This window comes from Myotis yumanensis, unplaced genomic scaffold (assembly GCF_028538775.1).
Source record: "Myotis yumanensis isolate MYYU_CA2020_CCGP unplaced genomic scaffold, mMyoYum1.0.hap1 SCAF_12, whole genome shotgun sequence".
In the NCBI taxonomy this organism is placed as follows: domain Eukaryota; kingdom Metazoa; phylum Chordata; class Mammalia; order Chiroptera; family Vespertilionidae; genus Myotis; species Myotis yumanensis.
This window is the reverse complement of record NW_027223763.1, coordinates 26,492,911-26,510,200: the sequence shown is the minus strand read 5'-3', so window position 1 is coordinate 26,510,200 and position 17,290 is coordinate 26,492,911.

Genomic DNA, 17,290 nt, shown 5'->3' with positions numbered 1-17,290 from the left:
CACAAGTAAGTATATGCAAAAATATATGTAATTCTTATTTAATAATGTGCTTCATTTTTTAGTGGGCCTGTTTATCTTAAACTTTTTTAATTGAGGTATTCTGCGCATACAGTAGAGTACTGGAAATGTCCTATACCTTGACCTTTTGAAGTCAGCTTCTATTGCTCAACATGTGTTTGAGATGCATTCATGTTGCTGTATGTATCAGTAGCTTGTTCTCTGTTATTGCAGAGAAGTATTCCATTGTGTGAACATATGACAACACTGGGTCATCTCCAATTTAGGGATATTATAACTAATGATGCTATAAATAGTCTTATGCGTCCTTGTCTTTGATTTATATTCATGAGTAGAATGATTGGGTCATAGGCTAGGTGTATATTTAGCTCTAGTTTGCAATTGTAGAGAATGACTGAGGTTTTTCCTTCAGAGTATTGTTATATGCAGACCCACAGACTGGTTGGGTTCCACCTGAACTTCAGCCCATATTCTGGTGCTCTAGATATGCCCAACCAGCTCAGCAGCCCCCTTCACAGAATTCTGTCTTAATAAAACATTTTTCCTTCTTGTCTGTGCTACATACCACATTGTCACTGTCTCACCCTCTATTGCAAACTGTGTTTTACATCCCATTCCCCCTTCAATTCCCCACCAGACTGAATGCCCCTTGAGGACAGGTCCTCTGCCATCCCTGCAATGCCCCTTGCTAGGCATGCGATAGATAATTAGTGTGCAAAGATATATATACCTAAGCGACTGTTATTGGTCAACCAGTCACTATGACGTGCACTGACCACCAGGGGGAAGACGCTTAACGCAGGAACTGCCCCCTGGTGCTCAGTGCGCTCCCACAGCCAACCTCCCATGGCCAGCCAACCTCCCCCCCTCCCCCCCCCCGCCCCCCCCCCCCCCCCGCCCGGCCCTCTCCCTGTCTGGCAGGCCCCATCTGGCAGCCAGCAGGCTCCATATGGCAGGCCCCAGCCAGTGGCCAGCAGGCCCCAGCCAGCAGCTGGCAGGCCCCGGCTGGCCCAGCCCTAATTGGGACTGGGCAAGACGGCCCTAATAGGCCCTGATCGCCAGCCAGGCCTAAAGACCCCACCCGTGCATGGATTTCGTGCACTGTGCCTCTAGTAAATAATAATAGGTAATTATGTAATTATCTGTTGTCTGTGACAAGTTGCCCTAAAGTTCAGTGGCTTAACATAACATTTGTCATCTGTTTCTGTGGGTCAGAACTGAGGCTTAGTTGGGTGCTCCAGCTCAGAGACTCTCATGAGACTGCAATCAAGGTACTGGCCAGGGCTGCAGTCATCCCAAGGCTTGACTGGAGCAGGAAGAGCCTCTTTACAAATTCACCCACTGCTGCTGTCAGCTGGAGACCTCAGTTCCTTGCCAGGTGGTCCCCAGTGCAAGCAATTAGAGAGGGCAAGGAGTAAGCTGTAGCATCTTTTATGATCTAGTCTTTGGCATCATACATGGTCACTTCTGCTTTATTCTCTTCATTAGAAGTGAGGCACTAGGTCCAGTCAATACTCAAGAGGAGGAGAATTGAGCCCCAACTTCTGAAGGGAGGAATATTGAAGAATTTGCATGGACATATCCTAAAACCACAGTCTATAATAATAGCTAATATGTATTAAGTGTTTACTATATGCCAGGTGCTACACTGTGTTTTTAGAGAGCATTTTAGTTAATCCTTCTTACAACCCTACAAGGAGATACTATCCTCACTGTTTCAGGTGCTAAAAGATTCAGGACTTTTCCCAAGGTCCTATAGCAAATGGCACAGCTAGGATGAGAAGCCAGGAGTCAGACACCGGGGCTCTTACTCCCAACCACTAAGTTATATAATGAATAAAAGGGGTGGATGGCTCTATAAGCCTACGGTTCTCTGATGGACTGGTGGGCTGAGAGGTTGCCCCCAAAATATGCCCATGTCCTGATTCCTGGAACTTATGAATATTACCTGGCAAACGATGTGATTAAGTTAAAAATCTTGAGAGGAGGAGCTACCCTAAATTATCCCTCTGGGCTCCACATGCAATCACGTGTGTCGTCATACGGAAGAGCCAGAGGGAACTTTGGCACAGAAGAGGAGAAAATCCGGTAAAAGGGAAAGAAAGAAAACTGTATAATAACCACTTATATTGTTGTTATTAAGCTTAAGTTTTACTCTGAGCTTCCTGGTAACTAAGGCTAAAAGAGAACCAGGATGAATTATGTAATTTCCACTTTCTGAAAAGGAACCACATCTGTTCAAGAAGCACACATCTTTCCCTCACAGCATATTCTAAGAATAACTGAGCAAGGGACTCTTCACACACCAAACAAAGCAAGAGATCAAATGTCAACGGTGACTTAGAGGAGATTAGGGGACTGTCCTCACGTAGAGGTCTCTTGTGTAACCCCTGGATAAAAACTACAGCCCAACAGAGAAACACCGTTCAACATCCTGACCACACAGGGCAGCACCTGGGAATGAGAGCTCACATGGAAACAGGGCTCCGGCATTCACAAAGTGCTTTTAATCCCACCATGCTATACATGCTCTAATAGCTCTGAGAGCCAGAGAAGTGAAGATGTTGTCTCAAGGTCACAGCTGCCGAGTGGCAGGGCGGGTTTCAGTGAGGCTCTGAGGACAGGTCTCCAGGTGGCTGACTGTGCTTCGTCCAAATGCCTCCGATTGCTCTACAAGGAGTTCGTGCCCACCTCTCCCTCTCCAAGCACACTGAGCCTTTCGGGGAAGGATGCTCCTCCCCTACTCCTTGGGAAGCCCCCACCCACCTGCTCAGGGCGAGTCCGTGAAAGATGTCCCTCCATTTGTCAGGCCCTGCCCCTGGGAAGACTACACCCCACCTAAGCTAGCTGAGAACAGTCACCTAAAGGAGAGGATATGAGGATGGGACTGTGGGGTTCAACTCCAACACCACGCAGAGATCCAGGAGTGAGGGGAAAGCGGAGCCCAGTTGGGTGTGGCCAGGACGCTGTCCGCTCAGCAGTGCTGACTGGTCTCCTGTTGTTGGGGAAAGATGGGACCCCCAGGGAGATGGGTTTGGCCTTCCCATCTGCTACCCTTCTAGACTACTAATCACGTGAGGGACCCGGAATAGAAAAAGATGGAAGGGCTGGTTGCTTCTGCTCTTCTCCCTACTCTCTTTGGTGCCTCTTGCTCCCTAATTCATCCTCTTCCTCTTCTTTCACCCCATTGTAGCCTCCTCACTGTTCTTCTGGAGTCACTTTCTTTTCACCTCCCTCTGTCCATATTCCCTCTGTTTATTCCCTCCTCTCTCTTTCCTCTTCACTCACTAGCTGTGCAACCACTTGCAAGTTTCTTAACCTGAGTGAAATTCCTGACCTCAGAGGGTGGTTGTCAATCTCAGTGGTCAGTATAGAGAAGATGCCCAATCGAAGTGCGTGCCCCTCACCCATTCCCTTTTTTTCCAGACGAGGAGGAGGATAGGTGGGGATGCCACGCTAGCTCCCTTTAACTCCTCCAGCAGAGCCCCAGCAACAACCGCTGGAGAAAGGTTTGAGGCAGGACTGTCCTCCTCCACCCGAGGAGACAGACCCTGGCCCAGAGCCTGACTGCATCCAGCAGGGCAGTGGGGTGAAAGATGATGTTTGGTGACAATCTCTGTGGGGAAGGGAATCGTGACTTGCCACAAGCCTACTGTGTGCCAAGCATGGGGCAAGCATTTTGACATGCATTATCATATGTGGTATTTGTGAGAACCCTAAGAAACAGGTACTAGTATTAGTGTACTAATTAAGAGGTGAGAAGAGAGGTTCAGAGAGGTGCAGTATCTTGCCTTGGATCACACAGCTATTAAGCGGTGAAAACAGGTCAATCTGACTCTAAATGCTATGCTTTCTAACTTTTTATTAGGGGAAAATTTAAACATATAGAATAGACAGAATAGTATAATGAACCCCCATGCGCCTGTCACCCAACTTCACTGATCAACTCTTGGCCTGTTTTGCTTCATCCCTACCCATATCCAGACCAACCTTTCTTTAGTTTGAAGCAGATCTCAGATATTATATAGCTTTATCCATATTTCATTATGTGCTTTTAAGATAGAAAGTTAATTTTTAAAACATAACCAAAATACCCTTACTATGCCCTAAAACTTTGCAATAATCTAAGATTACCTAACAATAACACAGAATTCTTATTTCTAATTATTGTCATGCTTTTCTGCTCTCCCCTTCAGCCACTCTTAATAAAGATAATAATACCCCTCCTGGTGCAAAGCCCTGCCACACACAGTGCGCATATCGGCCCTTGGAGGACTTCCCTCATTTTGGGAATAAGGTAACTGAGGCTCAAAGGAGTGAATGAACTTGCCCAGGTTCACCCAGTGGGTTAAAGACAGAACTAGGCCCTGTCCCAGGCCCGTGTCTCCCAGATCTTGCTTCTCTTCACCCCAGGGGCCTCACCATGGGAGATTTCAACTGTTAAGCTCAGAGGCTCTATGGGGGCCTAGAGGCGTGGACTCTCCCCTGGCGACAGGGTGGACAGTGTGAGTCCCCAGCTGGGACGTTACAGCCACACTCCTTTTTCTAAGAAACAACAGAACTAATTCCCCGGCTCAGGCTTATTTGCTTTCAGGAGCTCCCCAAAGCCCTGGCAGCGGCTGGGGCTTACCACCCGGCCTCCCCAGTGGCATGCCTTAAGCCCCCTGCACTATGGCAGATTGGATGGTGAACCCCAAAGGGCAGGCACAATAGCCAGACTACTCAGCCGACCTTATCCTGAATCTACTTTCTGCCTAAGTGCAGGAGAAGGGCAAAGGTCTCTCTGTTTTTCTCCTGGGAACCTCCTTGCCCAGCCAGCCCTGTACAGGCAGAGAATGCCAAGGATTCCATTCTAAATCCTATGGCTTTTATGGCTAATTCTTCCATTAGTCTGCAGGCTACAGAACAAACCTCTCAGCCTGGCATTCAAGGCTTGCAGACTGCACTGATGCAGCCCATCAGAGACCAAGGGGACCATGGAACAATTTCAGGGGCAGCAAAAGCTTTATGCTAGCTTAATTATACTAGCTACTGCTCCGCTTCTTCTCTGAACTACCCATGAGGAAACCAGCTCAGAGAGGCTAGTGAAATTCTCCATGGTCACACAGCTAGACCGTAGTAGAACCAGGATTCAAATCCCAGCCTGTGCTCTGAGCCACATTGTGAGCCTACCTTTGTCTGTCTATTGCATTGTCCCCGGAGGGAAATTTCACATGCACTTAACATATTAAACATCCTGAGGATCATTATTTTACTAAATATTTCCCATGCTTGTTGGAGGCTGGAACAACCCCCTCTCACCACCACCTTTGGTTTTACTGAATCCTATCCACATCCCACAGAAGATAATGTTTCACTGAACATAGTTTGCGCAGTGCTGCCCTAGGAACATCAGCTCCTATTAATAACAACCTGAGAGCAGAGGACACAGATGTTGAAGGGACCCTGGAGCCCTTTGGGCAGAGCCTCTTTGTTGCACACTGGGGTTCCAAGGCCCAGACAGTGGCACGTGCTCCCCCATCTCACAGTCAATGAGGGGAGGGAGTAGGTCTCTCACTCACTCCTCGGGGCTAAGAAATGCCTTTATTCAGGCAGGCTGGTGGGGCTGGCAGTTTGAAAACCTTTCAGCGGTGGAATTCACACGCCTTCCTGTAGGGGCCGCACAGGCTTCAGGAGATGGAAACGGCTGGAAGAAGCACCATCTTATTGGGTGGAAAAAATCATAAGCTCTGAGGATGACAAGCAGGATGGTTCCACAGATTACATCAAACGTAATTATTCCTCCAACACGAAGACCAGAGAGGGAAAGAGACTTGCCCAAGGCCACACAGCACGTTCAGAGCACAGCTGGAACTAGAGTTCAAGCCTTTTGCCTCCTGCTCTAACTGGCCTTTCCTGCAATTGCTGATACATATGTCTGTGTCCTCAGCCTGGCCAGAGGCCCCTCGAAAACAAAGTGTCCGATTCATGCCTGACCTCCTGGATCCTGACATTTAGAGTTAAAGAAATATTAAGTGAATTTGATTTTTTTTTACATTAAAAACTGTTTTTCAGCTTGATCATTTAATGGCTGAGATTAACTTTTGGCTGTACCCTCAAAGGAGAAACATTTGCTACTAAAGAATAATAGCGACATTATATCATGCTTAATACATAAGTGTGTACACACACACACACATACACACACACACCAAACACTGCTCTAAGCATTATGCCTACATTAACTTATTTAAATCTTACAGTGACCATAAAGGTGGGTATTAATATTATCATCCCCACTTTGTAGATGAGAAAAAAATATGGCACAAAGAGGTAATGTAATTTGTCCAAAGTAACACAACTAATAAATATTAGAATCAGGGTTTGACCCAGGCACTCTAACACCAAAAGCTATGTTCTTGACCACTGTGTTGTAGCATCTCTTGAAGGTGCTGTCTTAACCACACATGTGCTATGTGCCAGGCACTATGCAAAGCATCACTTACATTATCTGTAAAGCCTTGATATAAATATTATCTTCCATTTTACAGCTAGAAAAATGGAGGCTCAGGGGGTATAAAAGGACTTACTTGTCTAATGTCACACAGCTAAGAAGTGACAGAATTGGGATTTAAAGCCATTGATTCTAGTGATAAACCTATGGCCATCGCTCATGGTTAGTGGCGTAAAATGCCATATGAAATTCAGTCAAACTTAAGTAAAAGTCAATGCACTGTCACCTTCGATAAAATCATGTGAAATATTTTCTTTCAATATAGAACTATCTTCCTTTTGTTAGTTGAGTATCTCTTGACTATTTCCAAGGTTTAGTCATTAATTCATTTGTTCATGCCAATACTTACTGGAACACACACACACACACACACACACACACACTCACACACACACGGCAGCACCTGGTATGAGGGATAGGGCTTGAACATGACAGATACTATCTCTACTAATCTTGCCTTCACAAAGCTTATATTCTGTTAAGACTGATCACCATTTAACAATTAATTAGCCAATTAAAATGGTGGTAATTGCTACAAATAAGAGGCAGAACTACATATGATTAGCTTGTTCAGAATAGAAAATTCCGGTTAATCTGCTTAATGTTTTGAAAACTATTATTAAAATTAACTTTACAGTAGCATCTATGGCAGTTATTTAAAAAAAAAGAGAGAGAGAGAGCAGGAAGAAAGAAGTTCTGGTTTACCTGAAGAAATAAAAAGGAATCATTGATCAATACATAATGCTGGAAAACAAGACTACTTAAGAATAAATTAGAACCCTGGCCAGTGTTGCTAGGTAGTTAGAGCGTCGGCCCCTGGACCAAAGGGTCTCGGGTTCGATTCCTAATCAAGGGCATGTACCTGGGATGCAGGTTTGATCTGGGCCTCGTGGGGGAGGCAACTGGTCAATGTGTCTCTCTCACAGCAATGTTTCGCTCTCTCCCTCCCTGACTCCTTTCCTTCCCTTCTGTCTAAGAATCAATGGAAAAAATATCCTCAGATGGGGATTAACAAAAAAAATTTTTATAGAAGAGTAAATTAGAGAGAAAATAATCAAGAGATACTCAAAACGAACGTCCGTTATATGATGGAATTCTCTGAGGGGCTTTCCCAACAATGCCATTAAGTAGGAGTCGTTAGCCCAATTTAAAGAGGAGAAGAAATCGAAGACAGAGTGGTTACCCAATTAGCTGAAGGCCAGTCACCTGCTACCAAATGGGACCAGGACTCAAGCCCAGGTCGGTGTGACAGCCATGCTCAGAATCTTCCTCTGAGCCACAGTGTATTTCCTAATCTAAAAAAGCCGATCGGCCAAGAGTTGAAACGCTGGGCTCTGACATCATAGGAATGCAAAGTCTTCTTGTCAATGCCATCGCTACTCCATGGGGCCCTGGAGAAGAAAAGCTGCATTTTCTGGGAACAAAGAGGATCAAAATGAGAAGATCACGTATGATGCAAACCACACTTCTTGGGGAAATTGTTAATTACCGGAATGATTGCATTCCTTTCCCCTGAGATATAGGTTTCTTGAACAGAAAGCTTTAATATTTTGTTTATGCAAATGGAGAAACCATTCTCCATCTCTCTAATAAGATGCCCAAGTGGGTTCTTTTCTCTGACTTTCTGTGGCTTAAGCAAACCTTTCCCTTTTCTAAGGCAATTCCACCTCTTGGTGCAGCCAAACCTGGCCCCGAGTTCCTGGCCCCAATTTCAGAAGCAAAAGCATTTCATACTAATCCGGTTTTCTCATAGTTTAAAAGGGAGAATGGGGCTTCGTTTTTCATTTGAAGGAAAAAGGGGGCTTATCTTTTCTGGACTCATCCTCTGACCCTGGGACCATCTTCATCTGATTACACACACACGGGCCTGACTCCACAATTGCCTTTTCCACCAACAATGAACACTTGGGAGCATTTTTCAACATCAAGAATGAGTCCAACTCTGGACTAGAGACGTGTAGACCGTGCCTTGGCCAACGTGCCTTCCTGGGAGCCTGCTCTTGGAAGCGTACTGCCCCCACCACCCCCAGCCCGTCCCTCCACGGGAGTGTGGGAACCGAATGTCCACCGAGCTGCTGCTCTGGAAGCAGACATTCTGCCTTCTTGAGCATGAACGGGGAAGAGGGCACCTGGACAGACATGTATGAACAGCCCTCCCTCCTAAGGAGCTTGCCTTTCAGGTTTCCTAAGAGCCAGTGTGCCCATGGATTGTATAATGAGGAGGGATTTGTTTGTTGAAGGATCTTTTCAGCTTTATTGCTTAACTCAAAGGTGAGAAGGGGGTGGGGGTAAGATGAGATTTACTCTCCTTTGCTTTCCTTTGTCTCCCCAAATAGCCCAAATTTAAGCTCTGTCTGCAGCTGCCCTGAAACAGCAGCCAAGACAATTTTAAGAACAGGGACTCTGAAGCTGTAGTCCTGGATTAGCCCCCTAACCTCCTAGGTGACCAGGGCAGCCCCTCCCCTTGCTCTGGGCTAGAATCACCACTCTGTTCAACGAGAAGGTGAGTAATATTACCTGTGTCTCAATTTCCTCATCCGTGCAGTGGGCACTGCCGTAAATATCTAACATCACTCTCCTGGTGTCATAAAGATCAACATGGACTGATGTAAAGTAAACCGGATCTGAGAACGGAAGGCTGAATGCTGGCCGTCGATGTGTTGGAACCCTAAAGCAGAGGCCATGCCATTGGCTTTGAGATTTCCTTGGTGGTGGCCATCAACTCCTTTGTGCAACAAATTAATTTATTTTATAACTTTTTATTTTGGAACACACTTCGATTTACAAGAGTCACAAAAGATAGAACAGAATTACCAATTATCCTTCACCCAACTTCCCTTGATATTAACATCTTACATTAATTATTGTACAACTATCAAAACTAAGAAATTAACACCGGCCCAGACTAAGCTACAGACTTCTCGAAGAGTGTGCCAATTTTTCTACTCATGTCCTGTTTTTGTTCCAAAATCCAATACCGGGTAAGCATTAAATGTAGTGGTCCTGTCTCCTTACTCTCCTCCAGTCGACGAGTTTCTCAGGCTTCCCTTTCCTTTCATGACCTTGACATTTTAAAGCTGCTTGGGCATTTTGTAGGAGGTCCTCAACTGAGGTGTGTCTGCTGTTTTCCCGCAAGATGACAGAGCTAATGAGCATTTAGGAAGAATATCACAAAGATGAAGTTCCTTTCTCGTTGCTTCACACCAGAGATGTGGTATGCTAATGTTATTACTGGAGATGTTACATTGGATCACTTGGTTGAGGTGGTGTTTGCCAGGTTCCCCCACCATAATATTACTACTATGTTTCCCTTTCCAAACCCTACGCAGAGAAGAGGCTGACTGAGCTAAGCCTGTACCAGGCACTGAGTTCAAGAGATGAGGAATCAGATTCCACCTCCTGAAGGAGGAATATCAAAGAGTTTGTAGCCTATGTTAAAATCAGCCCATTTGGTGAGGGGTCCTCTTGAGGCCACACAAATATCCTGTTTGTCCTTAAAGTTTTGCCCATCGATTTTATCACTGGCTCTTGAGATTAATGGGGTGTTCAAATGGTCTTTTTCTCATTCCTTCTGTATCTATTCCTTCTGTACTTCTGTACAGAAGACTTGGCTCTTCCTCCTTATTTATTTATTCAATTATTTATATATTTTATCAATATGGACTCACGGTTTTATTTTTTATTCTTTGGGTTATAATCCAATATTACACGTGCTTACTTTAGCCACTGGAAGTTCTTTCGGGGTCACTCTTCTATGCTTTTGACATGCCCATTTTTTAAAAATATATTTTATTAATTTTTTACAGAGAGGAAGGGAGAGGGATAGAGAGTTAGAAACATCGATGAGAGAGAAACATCGATCAGCTGCCTCCTGCACACGCCCCACTGGGGACGTGCCCGCAACCAAGGTACATGCCCTTGACCGGAATCGAACCTGGGACCCTTGAGTCCACAGGCTGACGCTCTATCCACAGAGCCAAACCAGTCAGGGCCTTTTCTTTTTTTTTTAAATGCATCCTTACTTTTTAGCACTACGTTAGGCTCTGTATCATCTTTTATTTTCCCTGACTCGGGCCTAGAACCAGCCAGTTCTGCCAGGATCCCTGGCTCATTTCACTGGAGAATGGCATTTAGGAACCAAGATCTAGACTCTGAGTGTGATCACTGTTACTGGGGTGTCACTGCTTCCAGGCCTCTCAGCAGAGAGAGGAAGGAAATATAAATGTCTGCTAACCGTGCAGACACACATATCTATATTTGTTCCTATATCTATTTGTACATACATTAGAATAGACATGGCCCTAACTGGTTTGGCTCAGTGGATAGAGTGTCGACCTGCAGACCAAAGGGTCCCAGGTTCGATTCCGGTCAAGGGCATTCACCTCGGTTGCAGGCTCCTCCCCGGCCCGGGCCCTGGTCAGGGCTCATGCAGGAGGCAACCAATCCATGTGTTTCTCTCACATCGATATTTCTCTCTGTCTGTCCCTCTCTCTTCCACTCTCTCTAAATATCAATGGAAAAATATCCTCTGGTGAGGATTAAAATAAAAATAAATAAAATAAAAAGAATAGACATTAATTCATACTGATACCTCCAACTCTAAGCTACCCCCACGGAGTTCTTTCCCCGATGCTCATGTGTGACCTACGATTTATTTACTTATTTGTTGACTCTAATATACGTGTAGTTCCAGAACACTAACCTCTACTCCTATGAGAAACAGACTTATCAACTAGCTTATGTATAAACACTTCTTTTGGTCTTTAGCCAAATATAATTTTTCATATTTAAAATAAGGCCTGGCTTCAAACCCCAGCTCTGCCACGCACTGGCTGTGTCAATATAAGGCACACACTCCAGCTCTCTTTAATTTCAGTTTACTCACCTATAAAACCAGAATCATAAGCTCTGTCCTACCTGCTCCATAGCCTTGATGGAAGGGAAGAATTAGAGGAGATAACGTATATAAAGGGCTGAAGAACTGCCTAACACTCCTCACATCTCTGACGGCATCGCAACATCACAGGCTTGGGCCCTGCAGAAAGCAGCTCCCATCCTCTGAGCCTGGTCCTGCTCTAAGGCACAAACAAGGGTCACAAGGGTCCACTCCGTTCTGCTTCCAACCCAGTGAGTCTGATCCAGGCCAGGCTGGGCGGGAGCCTGGTCTCTGGCTAAGTAAACACAGACACTACGAGCACCTGGGCTCCTGGAAGCTCTCACGAGCTGTTGGGGCATTTCAGCCCAACCAGTCTGGCCGGAGACAAAGCTCTCCACTGACCTTTGCCCTCAGCTGCCCCTTCTTCCACAGCCGCAGACCTTCCTGGGGTGCCCCTCCCGTTGCTGGGAGGATCCCCAGCATCGCAGGATGGAAAGCTTTGCTTCAACTTTGTTTTGGAGACTCCCAGGGCCCCTTCCCTTCTCTGTTCTGCAGCTTTCCTCTCTGTAAAATGTGGGTGTTGGATTAGACCAGAAGTGACAAACTGGTAGCTAGACCCAGCAGGCATGTGCTGCATTTGGCCCGCACGGCACTTTCCGTATGGTGTTGTTGTTGCTTTAATAATAGCCCTTATTTTTTTTAGAGCAGTTTTAGCTGAAAAATTGAGTGGAAAGTTCCCTTCCACTCCGACAGCTTTCTTTATTATTAACATCTTGCATTACTATTGCACATATGTTGCAATGGTTGAACCAACATGATACATTATTATTAATGAAAGCCCATAATTTATAGTAGGTTTCACTCTTTGCGTTACAGTTCCATGAACTGTGGCTTAATGTCATGCAGTCACCATTACAGCGGCCTAAGAAGTTTCACTTCCCTAGAAATCCCCTGTGTTTTACCTCGTCATACTTCCTTCTTCCCCCTAAACCCCTGGCACCCGCTGACCTTTTCATTGTCTCTATGGTTTTGCCTTTTCTAGAATGTCACATGCTTGGGATCATACGATATGTAGCCTTTTTCAGACGGGCTTCTTTCACTTAACAATATGCATGTAAGGTTCCCCCATGTCTTTTCATGGCTTGATAGTTCATATCTTTTTATTGCTAAATAATATTACATTGTATGGCTGTACCACAGATTCTTTAACCATTCACCAGTATGGTTTTAAACTGGAATTATTTTCCAATAATTAAGAATGGAAGGCAATGTATTGAAATCCATATTCTCAGCTTCTCTTAAAAAATAGGAAGATTTGATAGTAGGTTTGATCCCCAGTCAGGGCACATACAATAATCAACCAATGAATGCATAAATAAGTGGAACAACAAATCGTTCTCTCTCTCTCTCTCTCTCTCTCTCTCTCAATTCAATAAATAAAAATTTTATTTTAAAAAGAAAATAGATATAAGGCAGGGAGTACTCAGGGATAACAAAATTAGACCAATATTTCAAGTCCTCAGACCCCCAATAAATCCAATTCCCCAGAGAGGGACCAGGAGAAGTCTCCAGGCCCAGGGTCCTGCCTGCCTGAAGGACCCGAGGCTGGCATGTCTCCCAGGAGGCTGCCCTGGCTGCCCAAGAGCTCACAGATGGCATTCAAGCCCCAGAGCCCCAGGGTGGAGCAAGCATGGGATCCCAGGGTGCCTGGCGGCACACAATGCCCTCTCCAGCACTGCTTCTGACCCAGGTGTCATAGGTGAGTGGATACCCAAGCAGGTGCTGAGAAAGAGAGCCAGCCAGGGCTCCAGGGGACACTTGACTTGTCTCTCAGTGGAGCCCAGGACATGCTCCAGTGACACCCATGGCCATTTCCTCTGAGGCCACACTGCCTCTCAGGAGCCTGCCTTTGGCCCTTCCTAAGGGCCTGTGGGAGTTAGTCGAGGGGTCCTGCTCTGAACTGAGCATCCAGAGGGAGCCAGGTGAGCAGTGTGAGTCATGGATAAACTTTCCTCAACAAACATTTCCCAACTACCTGCTCTCAGTCAGACTCTGCACTGGGAATTAGGGATTCTGTAGTGAACTGGGCACAATATTGGCCCTTTACAATCTAGTAAGATTTATACCCAAGTAGCCAAAATACAAAGCAGAGAATGGCAGGTCCCTAGAAGAGGGACTCCAGAGTCATGCCGCCTGGTCCAATCTCAGCCTAGCCCTACGATGCTGGGTGACCTTGAGCAAGTTGCTTAACCTGTCTGAGCACAGTCTCCTTCCTCCAAGAGCTACTCTAAGCGAAGTAATGTAATAAGTGATGAAATCAGATACTTGTCTTGGAAGTACTTTACAGACAGAAGCTGAACAGGGAGAAATGATTACTAGTGTTTCATAATGTCATAATTAGGCCATTTATCCCGCATCTTCCAAGTGCCAAGTGTCTGCTCAGTACCACATGTAATTATTCCAACTACCCTGGTGCAGCTGTATTACTATCAATATTTCGGAGATGAGAAGTAGAGGCTCAAGAGGGGCGGGGACTTACCCATGGTCACACAGATTGTAGGTCATTCAGAGTCCAGAGCCTGTTCTTTTGGGACTGCCTCCTAAAGCTTCCTTCTTCCTCCTCAGTCTTTCTTTCAGCAATGATTTATTGAACCCTTTCTACGTGCCAGTCATTGTGCTGCACTCCAAAGGTACTGAGGGGAGCAAAACCAACCTGGCACCTTCCTTCCAGCCTCACAATTTAGTGGGGAAGGAAGCAATGGGAATAATTACGAGCATAATAACCGTCACCAAAGAGGAGGATCAGAGCCCCATGGGCGTGTGAAGCTTATCTGGGAATCTAACAAGGCCTTCCAGAGAAAGTGACCTTTGAGATAAAATCTGAAGGTTGACCAAGAGTTAGCCAGACAAGTTGGGGGCGGGGGGGGGCGGGGAGCGGAGGAGAGAACAGCATGGAATCTGGAGTCACAGGTGGTTGAGGAACAGAAAGAGAACAGGAGCACAGGCTGCTGGAGGACGTGGTGCAAGGATGAGCTGTAACGGAAAGCAGGAGCCTTCTCACACATGCCAAGGGGTTGGGACTTGACAGTGGAGTTCATAGGGACTCATACCCCTCATTTTAAATCTTGTAGCTTCCTCATCTGCCCTCTGGCTGGCTGGATCAGCAGCTGAGGAGCAAGTAGGGACAGGGGCCAGAAGAGCGGAGAGTGACCAGACAAGCTGAGGTCAGCACACAGCGCAGAAAGGACAGGTAGAGGGAGAGGCAGAGCCAGGCAGCACCAGGGACAGCTCTCAGTGGCTCTCAGGATTCAAAGGCAAAGATCATTCACTCTCATTCATTCATTCATTCATTTTCTCATTCATTCATTTATTCCACAAATATTGAGTGCCCTGCTATATGGTCCCTGTTTTGATATTGGAAGATACATCAGAAATTAAACAGAATTCCCTCTCCTCCTTGAGATTACTTTCTAGCAGAGAAAGGCAGAAAACAAACATAAGAAATAACTATGCATTATAGTATAAGGTGACATGTGAAAGGAAAGAATAAAGCAAGGAAGGAGGACCTGGAGTGTAAGTGAGAAGGGGAGCAGATATAACTTTAATAGGATCATCAGAGAAGGCTTGACCATGAAAGTGACCTCTGGACAAACAAGTGAAGGAGGTAAAGCATCAAGGGCATCCATAGGGAAGAGAGTTTCAGGCAGAAGGAGCAGCAGATGCGAAATCCCTGAGGAGGAGAATGCCAAGTGTGTAGGAGGGTCTGTGAGGAGGCTGGGGTAGGAGGTAGAGTGGACAATTTCAGAGAGATGGCAGGGAGGGAGTCAGAGCAGAGAGGACCATTGTAAGGAGGTGGCTTTTACTCTCGGTGAACGAGGAGTCACTGGGGAATTTGGAGCGGAGAGGTGGCATTATTTGACTTCTATTTCCATAGGCTCCCTCTTGCTACTGGATAGCTATTAGATTATGGGGGTTAGAATGGAGGCAGAGAGACCTGTTTGAAGGCTACTGCTACATCAGACAAGATTACTTTAATGTTGTGTTCAGTATAGGAAGGGTTAACTATACCAGCAAAGGAGCAACTAAAGCTGGGGGGAGGCTCCGCAAAATGAGGCCAGAATAGAGGGCAACAGGGAGAGTCCACACCCTGGTTCCCAGATGATGGGCTCAGTGCCTATGGGAGTCTGGGAAACTGGGAAGCTGAAGAGGAAGGAAGGCAAAGAGGAGTCCATGCCCTTAGGGGGAGATCCTCGCTCCATCCTGCCTCCCCAAAATCAACATTTTCTAGGCCCTTCTTCCCTGGCTCCTATCACATGAATCTCCTGTGTTGAGTGTCCCTTCCTCCAACCTATGCCCCATGCTGCCCTCACGGGGCTCTTTCCAAAGGCACCCTGGACACCACCGTTCCATTGCACAAACACCTTCAGGGGCTCCCTTGATCTGTAGGGTAAAGTTATACCTCCAGTTCCCCCTGACCTGGCACCACTCTTAACTTCCCAGCCTCGCCTCTCAGCATTTCCCATCACATCCTCAATATTCCAGCCATATCCAACTCCCTGCCTTTTCCGAAACAGGCCTCGAGCTTTTCTGGCCTTTGCCTACAATGCTACTTCACTTGACACTTCTTTACCATGGAGGTGCTCCAGGAAGCCTTCCCAAGCTGGATTGTCCCTTCTAAGAACGCAAACAGCCATGGAACAGCCACCTTATTCCTCCCAAGGACCCAGAGAAGGGGAGCAGCAACGGCAAACTGAGTGAGTCCACAGACAGCACTCAGGGGCAGAATGGCCAGTGTGTGAGTCCTGAGGCTCCCACCCAGCAAAGAGCAGGGCCCAGCATCCCAGGATGGCCTGCAGCGTGATCCTCTGAGGCAGACTATGGAAGGAGGTATAGATTGTGGCCAACTAGACCCCTGAGTACAGGCTAAGGCAGGGGGTCAAGGAGCAGCTCCCCCCGCTTGGATCCAGAAAGCTTCCAAGCTGGTGGCCTCAGTGGAGAAGGCAGAGTAGAGCCCAACATAAAGGAAAATGCCTTCTTGTGTCATATCTAACCAAGCAATTTTCACAATCTTTTGGATGAAAAGTAAAATAAAATAAGCCTGCCAGGCTTTGCTTGACGGTGTCTACAAGGGAGTTTTAGAAACAGACAGACTTGTGGATCAAAATATAATGCTCACCACTTAACTAGCTTTATTTCTCAACAGCTACACTAAGTCCCTAAGCCTCCCAACACAAGACAGGAGGTAACACACATCACTGCTCCTTGCGGAGGATGGTACCCCAGACTGAGGGCATCTTGGGCCCCAACTCAGACCCAAAGGCAGAAGTGGAAACACATCATAACGGGGGTGGCTGTGGAAAGACCCAAGAGGGCAGAGAAGCTGCTGGGTGGGGAGCTGTGCCTCCTTAGATCTTGGGCCAGCCTAAAGTCCCATCTTAACCCAACTCTGGGGCCTGAAAGGGAAGTGTCTGGATACCTATTGGGGCAAAGGAACGGATCTCAAAGGATCTCAATTGCCCATCACTCTCGGCTCCTTGTTGGGCTTCCATCAGCTTTGCTCCAATCTCTGCCATATGATGTGGCTACCCCTGCAGAGCCTTGTTATGTGGGGGCTGTTGAAAAGACCACCCTCCTACCCCCAGCGCATCCTCAACACCTACAGCCCACCCGCAAGTCTCCTGAAGGTCAGAGAGAACAACGGAAATGCAACCATAAAGCTGGACTCCAAACAGAACGCTTCCAAGAGTCTGAAACAAAGAAACATCAACACTCCACATGGGTTTTCCTCATGTTTCTTATCTTGAAGACCACTTCCCCTTCCCTTCTCTGGGAGAGGAGCCTTTCTGTCAGTTTTTCACCAGAGAAACTTCACCAGTTAGGAAAAGCTCAACCCTGATCACAGG